The sequence below is a fragment of the Benincasa hispida genome, chromosome 5 (genome assembly GCF_009727055.1).
Source record: "Benincasa hispida cultivar B227 chromosome 5, ASM972705v1, whole genome shotgun sequence".
Taxonomy (NCBI): Eukaryota; Viridiplantae; Streptophyta; class Magnoliopsida; order Cucurbitales; family Cucurbitaceae; genus Benincasa; species Benincasa hispida.
In genome coordinates this window covers 18,210,468-18,229,722 of record NC_052353.1, presented here as the reverse complement: position 1 = coordinate 18,229,722, position 19,255 = coordinate 18,210,468, and the positions used below count along the sequence as shown (strand labels likewise).

At 32.5% G+C, this 19,255-nt stretch overlaps 1 long non-coding RNA gene across 1 annotated transcript; it reads right to left on the bottom strand.

Moving 5' to 3' along the window:
- Positions 1–1,269: 1,269 nt before the first annotated feature.
- Positions 1,270–1,746, bottom strand: LOC120078766. The gene is made up of 2 exons (XR_005482088.1): positions 1,628–1,746; positions 1,270–1,525 (listed from the first exon to the last, which is right to left on the bottom strand). It is a non-coding gene; the product is annotated as an uncharacterized LOC120078766 (long non-coding RNA).
- Positions 1,747–19,255: the final 17,509 nt, after the last annotated feature.

The window sequence follows — 19,255 nt, the reverse complement described above, 5'->3', positions numbered from 1 at the left end:
GCACCTATCTCAAGTCTATTTTAGTCTTAGGGCAATGCTTTGGCTCGAGCCATGCATGGGACATGCCCCTGTTAACTATTTTATTGGGGTCGTCCTCGAACTAGTTCTTGGCCGAGGCCAAGGTCAAGCACATATATTTGGGCTTTGACATGAACTAACCCTCTCTCTAGGCTCTTGGGGCCATGAAGTTATTTTTGGCCCAAACCTTGTTATTTTCTCGACCTTGTTTTATGTCGATTATACCCTTCAATCCAAAATTATCCATAACAAGACATAATAAATTATTGTCTATTGATCCCAACATTAATATCCCTAAAAAATATAATTCACGTTTTTCGAAGAAGTATCAAACCTCTCTAGAGAAGAATGTTGGGTATGTTTTTAAATTAAAATATGGACCACATCTACATTCATTGTAAGGTAGCAAAATTCCTTAGAGATAGATCATAACTAATTATTCAAGAAACCAGTATGGTCATCACCTACATATCGACAATTTATTTGAATCTTTATGTATAAACAACCAAAAATCTCACAGACGGTTCTTTGTTCAATTTGTCTGTTGCCAGTTGCTAGACATCATTGTTGGAGTGAAGTGAAACAATTGTTCATTTTCTAACACACATCGTTGTAGCCAGCAGCTTTGGGAAGATGTTATTAACAATCTAGTTTCCTTCCAAGTTACGATACTTCTTCTATTGCGCTAAACTTCTTGCATGTTTCTTACATACACTTGTTTCTTAATGAAGTATCCTTTATCTAAAAAAGTAATTCTAAATATAAATAAAAATTATAATAAAATCTATGATTAAGATTGGAAGTAAAAACAAACTCAATTATTAATTAAAATAATATCTATTGATATCGATATATCTATCATCTGTAAAGTTTAAAATCTAGATATTAATATTGACTTCATAATTCTATTTATTTATGTTATTATGTTTCATTGTCTCTAAATCAAGATGAATTTTAGAGGCCAATAAATAAAACTTGTAACATGTAATATAATAGCATAAACTATCTTGATGTGAACAAAGCTCAAGCAACAAATTTCGAAGTGAGATAGCTCAAAGGTATATTGAACATTAACCCCCTTGTAGGGTTAGAGGTTAAAAGTAATTCACATCTATTTCTACTACTTAACATATTATGGTTCTGGCTTTTTTTCATTTTTTTTTCAAATGAGATAACTCGAAAGCAATTGGTATTTAACCTCTGTAAGAGATTCAAATCTTTATTACCTACATCATCATGCTGAATAAAAAGAAAAGAAGTAGTAGAAATAGATTCTACTTTATTTAATTATTCTATGAAACATATATGTTTACATTTCAGCCCTCTTGAGGAGCATGAACCACTAGTCCTTGTATATTAGTAAATAGTCGAACTCGACCATGTTGAAGATCTAGTGTAACTGGTGTTCCTGCCAACAATATGACTATGTGGAAGTTAGGATGTTCTTTCTTGATGATATTTGCTACCGTGTTTGCATCCACGAAGTTCAGTGCTGGCCATGATCGGACTATTTTTAAACATTTGCAAAAATAATTTAATTAATTAAGATTAAAAGCATATTTAGAGAGGAAAATGAACTCAACTAAAATATTGTAGAAGATATACTCACGAGGATTGGACGACATCTTGAGATTGTGATCTTTATATTTGTTAGAAGTTGAGTGTGGGATGTGCTTTCTTGTTCATTGAGTAGCTATATTTATAGCTAATTTGGTCATGTTGCTCTCTATAAAATAAACAAATAAATTGTGTTGTGTTGATTCCATTGAATTAATAAATAAATGAAATTGGAAGAAATGACTATCTATATACGTGCTTTGAAATAATTTGTTTTTGTCTTTGTGATGTGGAAATGAAAATACAAAGATACATATTATTTTGTATTTGTTACTTGGTTTGTTGGCAAGAGTTCTCAACACTAACCTCACAAAAAGTACATTATATTTGATTGATAGACATAGACAAAGTAAAAAATCATAAAATATGGATAAACAATGTAGTACAAAAGTTAGAAAAGAATAAAACAAACTTTAAGATTGGTTGGAGAATAAAATTACGTTTATGTTACAAAAAGGTTGGGATGTAAGGTATTATTCTTTCTAGATTAGATTTAAAATTAGAATATATATTAAAAAAATTGGCCTTTCTAAAATTGTTGAAGTGAATTTTCAAAAGTAGAAAAATACGGGAAATTATTTCTACGTAATAACAAAATTTTAATCTTCTTTGATAAAGGCTGATAGAAGTCCATCAATGTCTTGTTGGAATAAACGCTATATTTTTCAGATCAATTATCCCACTTTGTGTGAATCTAATAGAATACTAATTAACTAACAACAATAATAATAACACAAACAACTTTAACATGGAAAAACCTCCTCAATGTGAGGAGTAAAAAACCATAGACCGATGTCAAAATCTTCACTATAATCAATAATGGGTTACAACGAGTTCTCCTTGGTCACAACTTGAGGCATACACAGTAAATATCTCAAGATTAACAATCTTGGCAACAAATTGAGAAGAATAATATTAGAAACGTCTCACTTGAAGTGGCAATTAATTACCCACGGTATCTTACTATAGGCAGCTCCAAATAAAATCTCCATCGTCCAGATTGAAGACCCTCGTATCAAGAACACGCTGTCAAAATTTCAGCTCGATCGGACCACGGATCAATCCCCAAATGGTTGAAAAACTTTGCTAGTCGTAATGCCAAAAACTATAATTTTCTTCTGCCATTTTAATCTCTCAGTCTGCGTAATACCATCACAAAAACGGCGGCTGTAAGGTTATTTAAAAAAAACTTATTTAGCCCTAATGGACCTTAAGCCTTTACAAAGTAAATAACCCAACATGTCTATCAGTGATAGAAACTGATAGACGCTAATAAACATGGATAGAAGTCTATTAATGTATATTAATATTTTTTTTTCTTTGCTATTTCTATTTTTTTTTTTTTTTTATCTGTGAAAATTTCTGTTTAATTAAACATGGTCATTTATTTAGTTTCTTCTAAAGAAAAATTCGAGTCCATTATTCTAGATTCATCAATCATTTTGCCTCTTCACTCGGTTATATTTAACTACAGTTTGCCTCAAACAAACTCTTCTCTTTTTTTTTTTCCATATATATATATATACACACGCATATATATATAATATATATACATATCTAATATATACATACATATTTTTGGTTGCATGATTAGAATGGTCTGTTGAAAGATGAGTGAATCAAAGATGTATTCAAGTATTGCTTATAAAATAAAATTTATTATGGATTGGTGTTGTTGCCAACTGATCGATCCTTCTAACCTTCAAAATGAGTTTGTAAACCACATTGCAAAGGCGAATGGACCTACTCCTACATACATTAGGGTTTTTTTTACTTCAACAGGCAATAAGGGCGTTTTGTTGGGAATGAATTTAATCATGTTAATACATTTGCAAAAATAGGATTCTAATACTCAAACTAATAGCTTGAAAAATAAAGACAAAGATGCATAAATTTTCATGGTGTTATTCTACACAATCACTAAATATATAAGTCAATAAATATTAAACACATTATTATTCTCGAAATTGAAAATTAATTTATTATTTTCTATCATTTTCTTACAATGATTTGCATCTTTCTTAATTACAAGAGTTGAGTTCTTAGTCAAATTTCAGAAACAAAAACAAATGGTTAAAAACTATTATTTTAGCGCTCATTTGGTTATTATTTAATTTTTGGACTTTAGTTTCTATTACTTTTCAATTTCTTATGATGGTTTTCATCTGTTTTAAGTAACAAAATTCTAATTTTTAGAAAAATTTCAAAAATAAAAACACATTTTAAAAACTACTTTTTTTAGTTTTCAAAACTTAGCTTGGTCTTAAAACATTAGTAGAATGTAATAAAACAAGAAATTTTGAGGTGGAATGAATGTTTATGTCTTAAATAATTTCAAAATCAAAAGGCCAAAAAAATGAAATGGCTACCAGGTCATAGTTTTTGTTTTTAATATTTAAAGATTATGTTTAGAAACACCTCTTACACCCCTAATCTTTTGCTTAGTTATATAATTTCAACCAATGTTTTAAAAAGAAATCAAGCCAGGTTTTGAAAAGTAATAAACTAGTTTTTTAAACTTTTTTTTATTTTTTAAAGTTAATGAAAATCATGGTAGGAAATTGAGAGGAAATAGATTTAGTTTTTAATACTTAAAACCCAAAAATCAAATGGTTACTAAAAAGAGTCATACTACCATAGTACACTACAAGAAAAAAAGGATCTCCCAACACCTAAAACCGCCATTGGGAGACCGATCCTTGGGAGATAGGATTTATCCCGACGACGTAAGAGAAGCGTCAGGAGATAGAACTAACTCCTGATACCATATACTAGTTGTCAAAAGATTGGGACAATCTCCTGACGGTACGCCACTGCCTAAGAACTCCTGACGGGCTATTTATTACCGACGGATCTCCCAACGACTATCGTTCATTGTTGGAGATCTAGTATATAATCTCAGATCCCCTTCTTCTTCTTCAAATCTTAGTAGCCCACCGATAACAGATCCCCTTCTTCTTAGTCGTCCGTTCGCCAATCGTTTGCTGTGCGCCTGCCTCATGTCGGACACCTCACACCCATGCATGCACCTCACGTTGATTATTGGCCACGATAGATCTACCCGTTCACCGCTGTTGTTGAGCTCGCCGTCGACCAACTCCGCCACCCATTCGACTAGCCTAGCTTCACCGCCCGTTCGACCTGCTCCACAGCCGCTAGTAAGTACTTCATTCAACGTTTTGTTTATTGAATATACGTATTGTGATTGAAACTTTGCTCTGATTGTTTTTGTGGCATAATCGCAAAACCAAAATCCAATATTTGTTTTGTTATTGTTTTGAATATACATATTAATTTTGTTGTTGTTATTGTTATTGAATATACATATTAATTTTATTATTGTTATTGTTATTGAATATACATATTATGATTGAATATTTGCTTTGATTGTTTTGGGAGTTTGAATATGGTGGGAGGTTATTGGCAGAGGTAGCACCACTAGTTGGAGGAAAAATTATGGTGCATTGTTGTATTTTAAAATTGAATTGAAAATGTTATGATGCGTTTTGATCACAACAAGTTTAACATAGAGTACAAAGGTCGTAGGGAATTTGAATGTTTATGAATGTTTGAACATGTTGTGGGGGGTGAGTAGAGTTTAGTTTAAATTATTTTAGGGGGGAAAGTTTGAGTTTTTTATGTATTTGTTCTTGTTTATGAAGGTTGAATGGTGTGGGGGTAGGTAGGGAGTTGAATTTGTAGGTTTTTATGTGTTTTTTTTTATGTTTATGTGTGTCAAGAATGTCGTGAGATAGGTAGAGTAAGGTTATACTCGTTTTGTCATTGAACTTCGAATTTTTGTGTGTTTATGGGTGTTTTTTAATGTTTGAACATGTTCTGGGGGATGGGTCAAGTTTGGTTTAGATTGTTTTGGGGGAAAAGTTTGAGTTTTTTGTGTGTTCAATTGGTGTTTATGAAGTTTGAATGTTGTGAGTGTGGGTAGAGTTCGATTATCATTTTTTTGGAGTTGAACTTGTAGGTTTTTGTGTGTTTTTTTATGTTTATGAGCATGGGGAATTTAGTGGAGGTGGGTAGAGTTCGGTTATACTCATTTTTTCATTGAACTTGGAATTTTTATATGTTTATGGATGTTTATGGATGTCTATGACTGTTTGAATATGTTGTGGGGGGGAGGGTTGAGTTTAGTGACACTCGTTTTGGAGTTGAACTTGGAGTTTTTTGTTTGTTTCTAAAAGTTTATGTCATTTGAATGTTTTTTTTTTTTTTTTGTTGTAGGATGCTATTCAGAGATGAGATTAGACAATTATTGAAGATGCGATGTTCCAGATGTTGTTTTCTTTTTTGCATTTCGGAAGACATATTTCTTGATATTGTTTTCATCTTATTTCTTTCATATATTTCTGAAGACAAATTTCTTTTATAAACTATCTTGTAACTTTTCTTTTATTTGTTATAGTATGGACTTTGTTTTATTTGTTTTATTCATTATGTGAATCTGTTTAAGTTGGTTAATGATGCTTTAGAGGTTATTTAGATAATATTTAAAAAATTACAAATTACAAATTAAAAAATTTAAAAGCCAATATTCAACCAGTGAAGGAATCCCCCCCCCCCAACACATATAATTGGGCCATTGGGAGTTCCCCTAACTCCCGACGAGCGGCATAGCCCGTCAGGAGTTTTGGAATTCCCGACGCACTAATGGGTCGTTGGGAGTTCTTAGAACTCCTGACACCTAGAAGAGCCAGTCGGGAGTTCCCTTAACTCCCGACGATGTATACTACCGTTGGGAGTTCCCGTAAATTCTGACGACCTACGTTTTGCGTCAGGAGTTCATGAACAACTCCTGACATCCCAACTCTCGACGGATTTTTTCCGACCAAACTCTCGACGATAAGTTCGTCATTGAGAGAGGATCTCCCGACGCGTTTTCCACCATTTTCCATTAATTTTAAGCTTCAGGAGAAGTGTGATTTCTTGTAATGATAGTTAATAAACTTTTCTTTTCTCAAAATAATAAGAAAAAGAAGTTATATTTGTAACTATTTCTTCTACATATAAAAAATACATATTTATATGAGAAATTTTCATAGATAGAAAAAAAGTCAAATTTTTTAATAAAAATAACAACAAAAAAACGCTGATAGACACTAATAGATTTTTATTAGCGTCTATTAGTGATAGACTTTTATTCAATTATAAAATTATGTCATACTTTCTGGTGATTTCATTGATTATCTGTAATTAGTAAATTCCATTATTGCTCATTAATAAATTAATTCAAGCCGGTTATCAAAGTGGATGTAGACCAAACTGGTCGAACCACTATATATCTTGGTGTTCTTTACTGCTTTCGATTTATTTCTGTTGATTGTTTGTGTTCTGTTTGGTCATCTAAGTTAGGTTCAGAAACTCTCACAAGTGGTATCAGAGCTCCAGTTGATCCAAGGAGCGTGTGTGTTAGTATGTGCTGGCATATTCTTTGTTCGGGGATTTTTTGTTGGAATTAATTTAACAGATGGCTTCGATGTCTACATGGTTCAAAGTTGTTAAATTCGATGGGAAAGGTGATTTCGGGATATGGAGGAAAAAGATTAGGGCTATTCTGGTACAACAAAAGGTAGCCAAAATCTTAGACGAAGTTAACCTTCCACCAACAATTACAGAAGTTGAAAAAAGAGATATGGATGAGATGGCCTATTTGACGATAATTCTGTATATGTCAGATGGAGTGCTTAGGCTAGTAGATGAAGCCACTACTATAGCGGAGTTGTGGAAGAAACTGGAAAGCCTTTATTTGACTAAGTCCTTGCCAAATAAATTATATCTAAAGGAGAAATTCTTTGGATATAAGATGGACTCAAGTAAAGGCTTAAAAGAGAACCTAGATGAATTCCAGAAGATTATAGTTGATCTCAATAACATCGGTGAGAAGATGTCAAATGAAAATCAAGCAGTTATTCTTCTGATCTTTGCCATAATCGTATCGAGAAGTTAAGGCAGCTATTAAATATGGATGGGATTCATTGTCCATGGATATAGTGTTCAATGCCTTGAGAACGAGAAATCTCGAGATTAAAAAGGAACGCAAGGATGGAGAGTTACTCATGGCCAGAAGCAAAAATGAGAAAAAGAACGAAAAAGGAAAAGAGTCGAGATCCAGGTCGAAATCAAAGGGAAAAAGCAAAAAGTGTTTCCTATGTCATAAAGAAGGACACTTTAGAAAAAAATTGTCTTTTGAATAAGAGCAAGAAAGCATCAAGTAGCAAGTATACAAGGAATTCTAGTGCAGCAAATATTACTGATTGGTATGATTCAACAAAGGTTTTGATGGTATCCAACAGAGACATTCAGAATGCTTGGATCATGGAATCAGGGTGCACGTTTCACATGACTCCTAATCGGGATTTCTTGATTGACTTTTTGGAAAATGATGGGGGATCAGTTCTGCTTGGTGATAATGGTGCTTGTAATGTAAAAGGAATTGGGTCAGTTCGAATTGCAAAATATGATTGTATGATCAGAATTCTTACAAATATAAGGTATGTTCCAGAACTCAAACGAAATCTAATTTCTCTAGGCAGATTAGATAGAACAAGTTATTCCTATAAATCTGAGAATAGAGTTCTGAAGGTTATCAAGGGTTCTTTGGTTAAGTTGAAGGGGACCTTGAGGAATGGTCTTTATGTGTTGGAGGGTACTGTAATTTCAGGTAGTGTTGCTGTTGCATTTGAGAAAGAAACAGATAAATCTATGTTATGGCATAACAGGCTAGCTCATGTCAGTGAAAGAGATCTTCAAGCTCTTTCAGAATAAGGTTTGCTTGGAAAAGTTAAAGACATTGAACTCCCATTTTGTGAACATTGCGTAATGGGAAAGTCTACCAGAGTGAAGTTTGGGAAAGGGAAGCATTCTACCAAAGGAATTTTGAATTATGTTCATTCAGATTTGTGGGGTCCTACACAGGTACCTTCTATGGGAGGTTCGAGATACATTATGTCAATCATTGATGACTTTTCAAGAAAGGTGTGGATGTATCCGCCGAAACAGAAGGATGAAGCTTTTGAAAAATTTCTTGAATGGAAAAAGCAGGTTAAGAACCAAACGGGTAGAAAGGTAAAGTATCTGAGGATAGACAATGGTTTAAAATTTGTGAATCATAAATTTGATAAATTTTGCAAATCTGAGGGAATTACGAGGCATTTCACTATTACGTAAACTCCTGGTTTAGTTGAGAGGTTCAAAAAAACAATTATGGATCGTACAAGATGTCTCTTGGCAAATGCTTCATTACCCTTGAAATTTTGGGGGGAAGTTGTCCAAACAGCCTATTATCTTATTAATAGGAGTTCGTCTTCCGCTTTAGACCTAAAGACTCCTCAGGAGATATGGACAGGAAAAGCTCCAAGCTTGGATCATCTTAGAGTGTTTGGATGTTCAGCTTATGCTCATGTTAAGGAAGGGAAGCTGAATAAGAGGGCACTGAAATGTATGTTTATTGGCTATCCTTAGGGTATTAAAGGATATAAACTTTGGTGCTTGGAAGAGGGCAAAAATAAATGCATTATCAGCAGAGATGTGACCTTTAATGAAACAGAGATGTCATTTTGTGTCAAAGAGCAGCAGAAACAACAAACAGTTGATCAGGTTGAGGTAGAGGTTAGAATTAATTCTAAAGCATAACCATCAGTTAGTTCAGGTGATTCTAATGATCAGTCATCCAGTTCTTATGGTAGACAACCTAAACTGCAGAGAACTTTGATTGATGAGAGAGCTTTTGGTGAAGCAAGCTCAAGTGGCAGTGACCTACAGAACTATCAGCTTACACGTGACAGACCTCAGCGGGTGAGGCAAGCTCTTCCGAGGTATGGTTATGCTGATTTAGTTGCTTATGCTCTTACTTGTGTAGTTGACAGTATTGAAGCAGAGCCTCTTACTTTTGAGGAGGCTATTGTATCCGATTCGAAGGAACTGTGGAAGGATGCTATGGAAGCAGAGTTGTTCTCGTTGCAGAATAATCAGACATGGTCATTGGTTCCAAAGCCTCCTAATCAGAAACTCATTCAGTCAAAGTGGATTTATAAAATCAAGCCAAGTACAGGAGGTGACAGCAAGCCTAGGTATAAGGCTAGACTGGTAGCCAAGGTTGCCAACGAAAGCAGCAGATTTGTTCCTAGCGTGGGCTACGGTTCGGTCTGTCGGGTTCGAGCGTGGTCTTACCGGTTTCGTTACGCCATGGTGGCTGCGTCCAACGGTGGTTGGTTCAGGACCCTTGTCAGCGAGAGAGACGCCCGAGTCTACATGTGGATCGCCGGTCAGAGGTGGGTAGCACACTGTTTTGGGTTGTTTTGCAGTGGGTTGTTCTCAATTTTCAGAGGCGACGTTCTGTGCAGATCTCTCTCGGTATCAGTTGAAATTATAGATTGGTGATTTCATTGATTATCTGTAATTTGTAAATTCCTATATTGCTCATTAATAAATTAATTCAAGATGGTTCTCAAAGTAGATGTAGACCAAACTGGTCGAACCACTATATATCCTTGTATTCTTTACTGCTTTCGATTTATTTCTACCGATTGTTTGCATTCTGTTTGGCCATCTACGTTAGGTTCAAAAACTCTCACACTTTCAAATCGTTATATAATATCAAGATTTTAATAATCACATAAATTTAAATTAATAAAGATTAGAAGTCAGTTGCTTTAAATATAAAGTGACATTTAAATACTCCCAAATTTTATAATCGCTGCCAACATGGATGTACTTCAACTGGCATAATGCTCGTACAATCAATTTTGAGGTTAGAAGTTCAATTCCCTCACTGCACACATTAATAACAATACATTTGTCTAAAAAAATATTATTATAATGCCAATTCCCTGGAATTTTTTTAATGATATGTATAATAATATAAGCTTCCATCTATAATGAGTTATGCTAAATGAGTGTTACTCAAAGATAGTTAATATATTAACTTTCTTTAGAGTCGTAAGTTTAAATCTTTATGTTCATTTGTCGAATTAAAAAATAAAATTGCAATTAGTTATATATAGCTTGTAATAATAATTTCTATAATTTAAAATTATAAAATCAAAAGGTAATATTCGTAGAGTGGATCGTCGAAGTTGGAAACTTAAAGTAATGGCTTAATTGTGAAAGAATTGTCAAATCAAGCATAACTCGATTGATATTCGAATGTATTAAAAAATACGAGATCTATAGTTTGAATTCACCTAGCACCATTTGTACTAAATAAAGATTGTGAAAGAATTTTGAAATTATCTATTTGGTAAGATGTGAAATTATATATCTTTGGTATATATTCTTCTATTAAAAGAGTAGATACTTAGAGAGAAAAAAAAAAGGAAACGAAAAGAAAAGAAGCCCTAGAATGAAAAATTGAAGTGAACCATGTATAAATATGTGTTAAATATTTATTGTTTACGCTTTCTTGTTTTCTTTTTTTTTCGGTTACATAACAAGTTAGTATCAGAGCAGAGTTGTTAGGGCTTTAAATTTAACACATGTTTGACGAACAAAGATGTCTTCTGTGAACGTGAGAGTCGATAAATTCACAAGATAGAATAATTTTAGTCTATTACAGATCAAGATGTCATCTCTATTAAAGTAGCACAGGTTGTGGGAGCTAGTGTCTAGTAAATCAAAGAAGGCAAGCATGGACGACGAAGAATCAGAGTCTAAAGGAGGAGGCTCATTCGACCAATATCTCATGTATGGCTAAGGAAGTCATCATCAAAGTCCTAGATAAAGAAACTGCCACTATTCTAAAAGGGAGGTGGGGATATAGTTTTTGTATCTTTTATAATCTCATAAATTATTATTTATTTGTTCAAATAAGTAATTATATTAATTTTCGTAGATTAATATCAATAAATTAATTAATTAATTAACTATATTCAAAATATAGTAATATAGTAGAAAAACAAAAAGAATTGGCAAAGTGAATACCGACGATTTGGAAAGAATAAAGAAAATTCTTGTTATCTGGGAATAACTTATTCTCAGAAAAAATAATGAAAATTATGTAATAGACATGAAATTAACTTTTTCATCTAAAAAATCCTCCAACTAAATGACTCCTAGAAAATGAAGTGCAGTGGTTTGGTAGTTTGTTTGAGTTGCTTTTAATTTGTTGGTTATCAACTTATTTTGATTAGGTTAAGTTCGAAACAGCTAATGATCCCAAAAAAGAACTCGATTAAAAACCTAATTCAAAACATTGTTTGTCAACTTATTTAGATTATATTAAATTCAAATAAATAAAAATATTTATAAGTTGAATTTCTTTATAGGTTCACTTAAAATTAGTATTAAACCAACATAAATTTATAATCAAATGTCCTAAAAAAGAAAAAAAAACTATCTATTTCACGTTAATTATGGTTTTTGAATCTTTAATTGGTACTTTGTTTCATGTTTGTCTCCAGTTTTTAAAAAAATATTTATAACTTTAGGTAAATAGAAAAATTAAATTAAATACCATTTTGATATTTATATTTTGAATTGCATTCTATTTTTTGACTTAAATTTTCAATTGTCCTTTTATTTTTAAAAAATTTAAAATTTTCTCATCGTCACTTTTAATAAATCTCAAATTGATTCCATAAAATTAATTTTTATTAATCAAAAATTGATTAAATAATAATAATAATTTTCGAGTAAGAAATGATGTTAAGATGCCACCACACAATTTCATCTCCTAAATTCTATTAAAGGACATAAAAATGATATATTAATAAATCTCTTTTTAATCAATTAGCTGGCAGCATATATTCTCAACCTTTTTCATCAAGCATATATAATAAATCTCTTCTATTGTCTTTATATTCCAAAGCTTGTGTAAGGAATCTCTAACATATAAAGCACATACAAATGATATATTAATTGCAGTTATGCTTTTAGAGATTGAAAAGTTTGGTTTTTACCCTTGAACTTAAAAATTTGTTCTAAAAAAGTTTACAAGATAATTGATGCGTAAAAATTAGAAGTGTATGTGATATTAGTTGCAACTATATATGATTGTTCGCACCAGATTTCAAGAGAAATTTATTTCGTGAAACTTGAACTTTATATTTGTATTAATTTTGTGGAAAGTGAATACAATCTCTAATACATAGTATTTTGATGCTTTCAAAATAAACTATAAACTTTAAACTGGTTGATCTTCTTGAACGATCGGCCTTTGAGCTTGTTGATCTTCTTGAGTGATTGGCTTTTGGGCTTGATGATCTTCTTGGATGATCGACCTTTGGGCTTGTTGATCTTCTTGGAGGGTTAGTGTTCGCATGAGGCTTCCGAAGAAACTTGTTTCGTGGAGTTGAACTTAAGTTGGTGTTGATGTTGAAGTTGATTTGATGCGATGTGGTTTGATCTCTACTACTTGATCCTCTTATTCTCTCTCGGTTTGGTGAATGTGCTTGACTTGAAGAAGAAAAGCACTTAACGTTCTTGAAGTAGAAGTCTTGGGAGATTTTTTGGGTCTTCAAGAATCTTCTATCTTCTAGGAGTGCAGCTTCAGGAGTCTTGGGAGTCTTCTGCTTATTGATGAATTCTTTCTAGGCTCTTAGAAAATGATTGTATCTTCAAAGGACTTCAGTCTCCAGAAGGCTTGTATCTTCAAAGGATTTCAGTCTTCAGAATGCTTGCATCTTCAAAGGATTTCAGTCTTCAGAATGCTTGAAGATCAAAGGACTTCAGTCTTCAGTGTGGTCAGCTTCAGGAGTCAAAGAGTCTTCTGATTGTAGACAATTTCCTATAAGTTCTCTAGAGTATAGAATTGTTGACCCCTCCAAATGAGGAGAGCTTCTCTATTTATAGGGTTCACAGTTGGGCTTGGGCTTGGTTGATCCATGGGTCTGGCCTTTGGGCCCAATTAGTTGGACTTAGGCTTGGTTGGTCCATGGGTTTGGCCTTTGAGCCCAATTAATCGAATTTAGTCTTGATTTGACATTTGGGGGTCAAATTCAACCTATTTTTGGGCTTATTGGACTTTGACCCAAATAATAATATCAAATTGGGTCAAATTAATCTTATCTGATTCAACAGATAAAACCACATAGCGTCATCAAAATTTGCCTTCAACTTCAATTCAAGACAAATGTCAACTCCTAGTTAAGCCCAAATTTAATGATTTGGAATTTCGTCATTAATTTAGTAAATGGTGTGGCAACTTGAGATCGATTCAAAATTTCTCATTCAACAATAATATGAAGATCATTGTTACTTTTTATTTCATCTAAAAAAATATGAAGCATTGTTGAAATTATTTAATCAATTTTTACACATAACTACTACGTGCATTTATGTTTATAAGATGTCCTAAATAATATCACGTAAGCCTTCCACTTTTTATATATTAGATACTGCATCAAATTTCATCTTCTTTTAATGAAAAAAAAAATTTCGATTGATTATTTCAAAGGTCGAGAGTAAAAATTAAATCTTTTTTAATAGTCTAAGAGTATAACTAAAAACCTTCAAGGGATCTTATTAATTTATTTAATACGCTTCAAGTGATCGTGTTGTTTTGCCTCCGAGGTCTTCTTGTATATATTACAATGTTATATTATTTTGCATGGAAAATGTATTGATAATGGATTAAAATTTACTTTAGGGGTCGTTTGGATTGAGATTTTCTCAATGCCTAGCAATTAAGGATGTCTGGGAATTATATGTTTAGGAATAAAATTACTGGGAATCAAGGATGACTTTGTTTCGTTGTGCATGAGAAAACAATGTCTGAGAATTGTATGTGTGGGAATAGTATGTGGGAATTAAAAAAAAATTGAGATTGTGAAAACAAGTCCATGAGGGTTTATGCCCAAAGTGGACAATATCATACCATTGTGGAGATAGTTTGAGGGTCTTATCCCTATCAAGCATTTGCTAGCGCTTCGAACAACCAAGTACGGGGGTCTCGCTGTTCGTGGACGTAGCTAACACACTGTTAGTGAACTACGCATATCTGTATATCGATCTTCTCTATCTCTATGTTCCCTTTTTTTGTGTTCTTTAATTGTCAATTTCGTAACAATATGATCACTTAAATTATCTACACGATCACTGAGCTACGCTACACGATCGCTGAGTAATAAAATGCTCTACGATCGCCTACCCAATGCTATACGATCACCTACCAAATGCTATACGATCGCTTACCAAATGCTACACGATCACTGAGCTCGGCTACACGATCGCTTAGCTCTACTACACGATCGCTAAACTCTACTAGATGATCACTGAGTAACAAAATGCTATATGATCGCCTACCCAATGCTATACAATCACCTACCCAATGTTATACGATCACTTACCAAATGCTACACGATCGCTGAGTAACAAAATGCTATACGATCACCTACCAAATATTATACGATCGCCTACCAAATGCTATACGATCGCTTACCAAATGCTACACGATCGCTTACCAAATGCTACACGATCGTTGAGTAACAAAACGCTATGCGATTTCACGGCTAGAATGAAGGAAAATCGTGGTTGGAAGCGGAAGAAGAAATGAAAACCCACATTTCTCAATGGGTATACAATTCCTTCATTTGTGTGGGTAACTTTTCCAAGATAAATAAACAAATCCCACAAACCAAATATGGGCTTTGTAAACCCATTCCCATTCCCATTCCCACCCTCTTTTCCCTCTAACCAAACGACCCCTTAGAGATTTGATATTAGCTATTGGTTTTAAGATTTTCTAATCCTACGGAATATATTTTCTTTATCTCTAAAATCGTGGCTATCTTATTCGTTTAGGATTATTTCCTTTCAGCAATGTAAATGTAAATTCCTTTTTAGTCTTTTTTGTTTGTTTGGCATATATATGGTCATCTTGCTGTTGTTTTTGGGTTACGACTTTGGAACATCTTTGTGTTGTTTTATGAGGCTATGAGGAGTGAAGTTCTCTGTGTTGTCAATCCTCGTTATTGTGAAGTGATCGTTGTTGTATAATGAGTGTTGGGATTAATGTCCTAAATCTTTTGGTACCCATAGTTTGTAAATTGTAAATATGAATTATTTATTTAATAAAATAAAATAGTTATGTTATTTGACATTTAGATTTCCTTAGCTCAATCCAATAAACTAAGATTCAAGATTATTTTATGTAACTTGAACAATATGGGGTAAACATATAGGTAGATTATGTTCAAATAAAATACAAATGATCTGTTGTAAATGGATAAGGTTGGGTGTCATATTCTGGTGACATTATGGATGCAACTCACTTTGTAAATATTAAAAATGTTGTAAGTGTTACAAACGATGTGATCCAAATCGTTCATCTGTAGACATGTAAGTGGAGGTATACTATACAAAGAGTTTGTATAAGACCAGACCGCGAAATGATTAATCTATCTTTATAACACCGTTGACAGAAGAGATTGACATTCTATGAGATGATCATAAGTAACTTGACCTCAATCCTGAGTCAGTTATGAACTTCTATCTATGATGACAGTTCTTTTATTTGTATGGGTGAGAGTGGCATTCATCGCTTACTTAATATGCCTACAATTTTGGGGACTTTTCTAAATAAAAAGTTGAGAACATAGCCACATAAGATGAAGTTGACTCCTTCTCGTGTCTAGGGTAAGTAGATGAATTGTTCCCCTTAAGTGCTAACTTCGGGTCTTGAACAATGGGGCCTCTCCCTCTCACTTACTCGATAGGGTTTTGTTTATGGTAGGACCATAAATAGGTTGTTCATTAAAGAAATAGTGAAACTTAAGGATCAAGAGGTAGTTACGAGCGTAAAATGGTTATTTGACCCAATTTAATTACGGGCAATTCGTGAAGGGTTGATTCACTCAAAATGATTATATCTACGGAAACAAAAATTGTTTATAGTGCGAAGAGTGCACCCGTGGGTCTTTAGTGGAGTAACTCACAGTTAATGAATGTTGATTAATTTAATTAGAGAGTTTAATTAATTTAATCTCGTATTATTAGAGCTTCTAATCTATAAGTCCATTAGTTCTCCCTACTAGATCATTAAGGGTAAAATAAGGATCGATTAGTTTTGAAACCATTTTATTGTTCAAATTGAATAAAGGAATTGTATAAGATACCATCAACAAAATGTATATAGATACATTATAAAATAAAATGCTATTTTTTAGGGATTCAAAATTAAACTATATAATGTAAGAGATATAGATATATATATCTGAATAAGATTCAAATATTAATTATATGGATAAGATTCATTCAAAACTATAGGTAATGAGAGAGATGCATTTTCATTTTATTCAAATGCATAGTTAATTAAATGTATGATATAATTAATTATTTATTAATTTAATTATATGTATAGTATGATTAAGTATATTAATTAAATTAAATATATGATATTTAAATTTAATTCATTGATTAATAGTTGATTGATTAATTATTTTATTATATTATATATATTAAATATGAACTAGTCTATTAGNTATATGATATTTAAATTTAATTCATTGATTAATAGTTGATTGATTAATTATTTTATTATATTATATATATTAAATATGAACTAGTCTATTAGTTAATTAAATAACTCTCAAATGAAAGTTGTATTTTGAAATGTGTAGGGTAATTGGAACCCTCCACCTCCTTCCCTCTCTTTCTCTTAAATTGTGAGATGAGTTATTTTAAGAAAAGAAGATATGGATCATCTCTAATTCTCCCAAGAACAGAAGAAAAATCTCTCTGAATTTTTTTATTCCCTCTTTCCAAAAAGATCTTCTATCCCACAATCCAGTTTCTGCTTGAGAATAGCAAGGTAACCAAGTGGTTAGTCAATTCCATTGATACCATAGGTGTTCGATTAAAATTCGTGGTGCAAGTGGGAATCCGTGGAGAGAAGAAGCTATTTAAAGAATGTTTTCAATGGTAAGTTTCTCATCTAATTATGTTAATTTCAAGCATATTTTGAGGTATGTCTTCTCCATTATTCTATAAATTCGAAAGTTTTCAAATGTAATTTCAGCGTTCTTACGCATATGCACATGATTCAAGCCCTTCATTGAGTTGGTCACTTGATTTCCTTGAATCATTCTACTACAACTAGAGAAGCGATTCTCAAACTTAGGAAGAACATAAGTTATATAAGTGAAGTGATATTCTTTTTTTTCTTTTTGAAAGATAGAATGTTTGAGAGAGACACACTTTGGGGAGCCTAAATTATCATTCACTAATATTCTCACACACTTAGGGGAGCCTAAGTTTTCATTGAAATTCACACTTAAGGGGAGTTTAAGTGATCTTGTTTTAAGTTAGGTTTTATATGGGCCACTATAATCATCTTTAACTTACAGATTAGTGTAACGTGGTAACTTCTTAACTTCATATTAATGAAATTATCTATCAAGGACACACTGCCTCCAGACGTAGGTATATTGTAATAAACTGGGTCACCTAAGCTTGTGTGTTCTTTCTTCATTGTGTTTCTTTACATTTTACTCATTATCTTTGAAATTGTTGTAACATTCCGTGTAACGTATTGTCAGATGACCCTTCTTTCACTATATCCATGAAGAAGCACTTTGTTATAATTAAATCAATTGTATTTAAAAGCATGAGTTATATGAACCACATTTTCATTCATTGTGAAGTCATTAAAGGCTTGTGGAATAAGCTAGAAAACCTGTTGGGATGTTCCATCTTACCTCATACAAATATTTTAGATAGCATTTCACTTATTCAAACACTTTACACTACTGGCTAGAAATCACAAAGAAAATCATCATCTTCAATACATTGATTGCTATATGTTAGACCTATTTAGGATGAAAGAAACAATCGCATCTTCAATGATAAAGAATGGAAAAATAGTACTTTGTGGGAAAATGTTTGCTCTTTTGATGGATTTCTTTGAACCCAAATGCTTTTATGCAATTTTTATATTTCCTCTTCCCCTAGCTATCCTCTGGCCACTTCTTCGTTTATTTCTTCTTCTAAGTTATCCGACAACCTCCTATGTACTTATATGATTTATTGAATGAAATTGGAACTGGGATATGATTGAAGGTGCTATAGAAGTACCCATCCTAGTTTGGACTCTTGAATACACCTACTGACCCACATCTATTGTATCTAAATTCATGATTTAAGCGGAAACTCTGTTCTATAAATACAAGAATTTCTAGATATACCGACGTTATTTTTTAAACGCATCAATTTGCATCATGATATTTACCAACTCAAATGGGTACATGGACAATAACAAGTTTATCTTGATGCATAGCGCATCGTGATAAGTAGCATAAAAATTTACTATGGGATAAAAGTCCAGTAAAAGAAACTGTAACAACCCGACTTTCTAAGACCTACTAATAGGCCGCTACTACATACATACTAATCTTAAAACACAACTTTTACTCAATTCAAAATGAAACAAAAAAATCTATACAAAAAATGAATAAAATAAATAAATTGAGGAAATTCATTTGTTTCAAAGAACATAATATACTTTATCGAGGTCCCCTAAAAACATATGTTTAAAATAAGAGAATAACTACTAGTAACTAAAACATGAAAAACAAGCACGAAAGTGTCTGATTTATCCCATTGGCACGATCACAAATTTTTATTATTATTCGTCGATATGTCATTGCCTTTACATGAAAGTCATATCATAATAAAG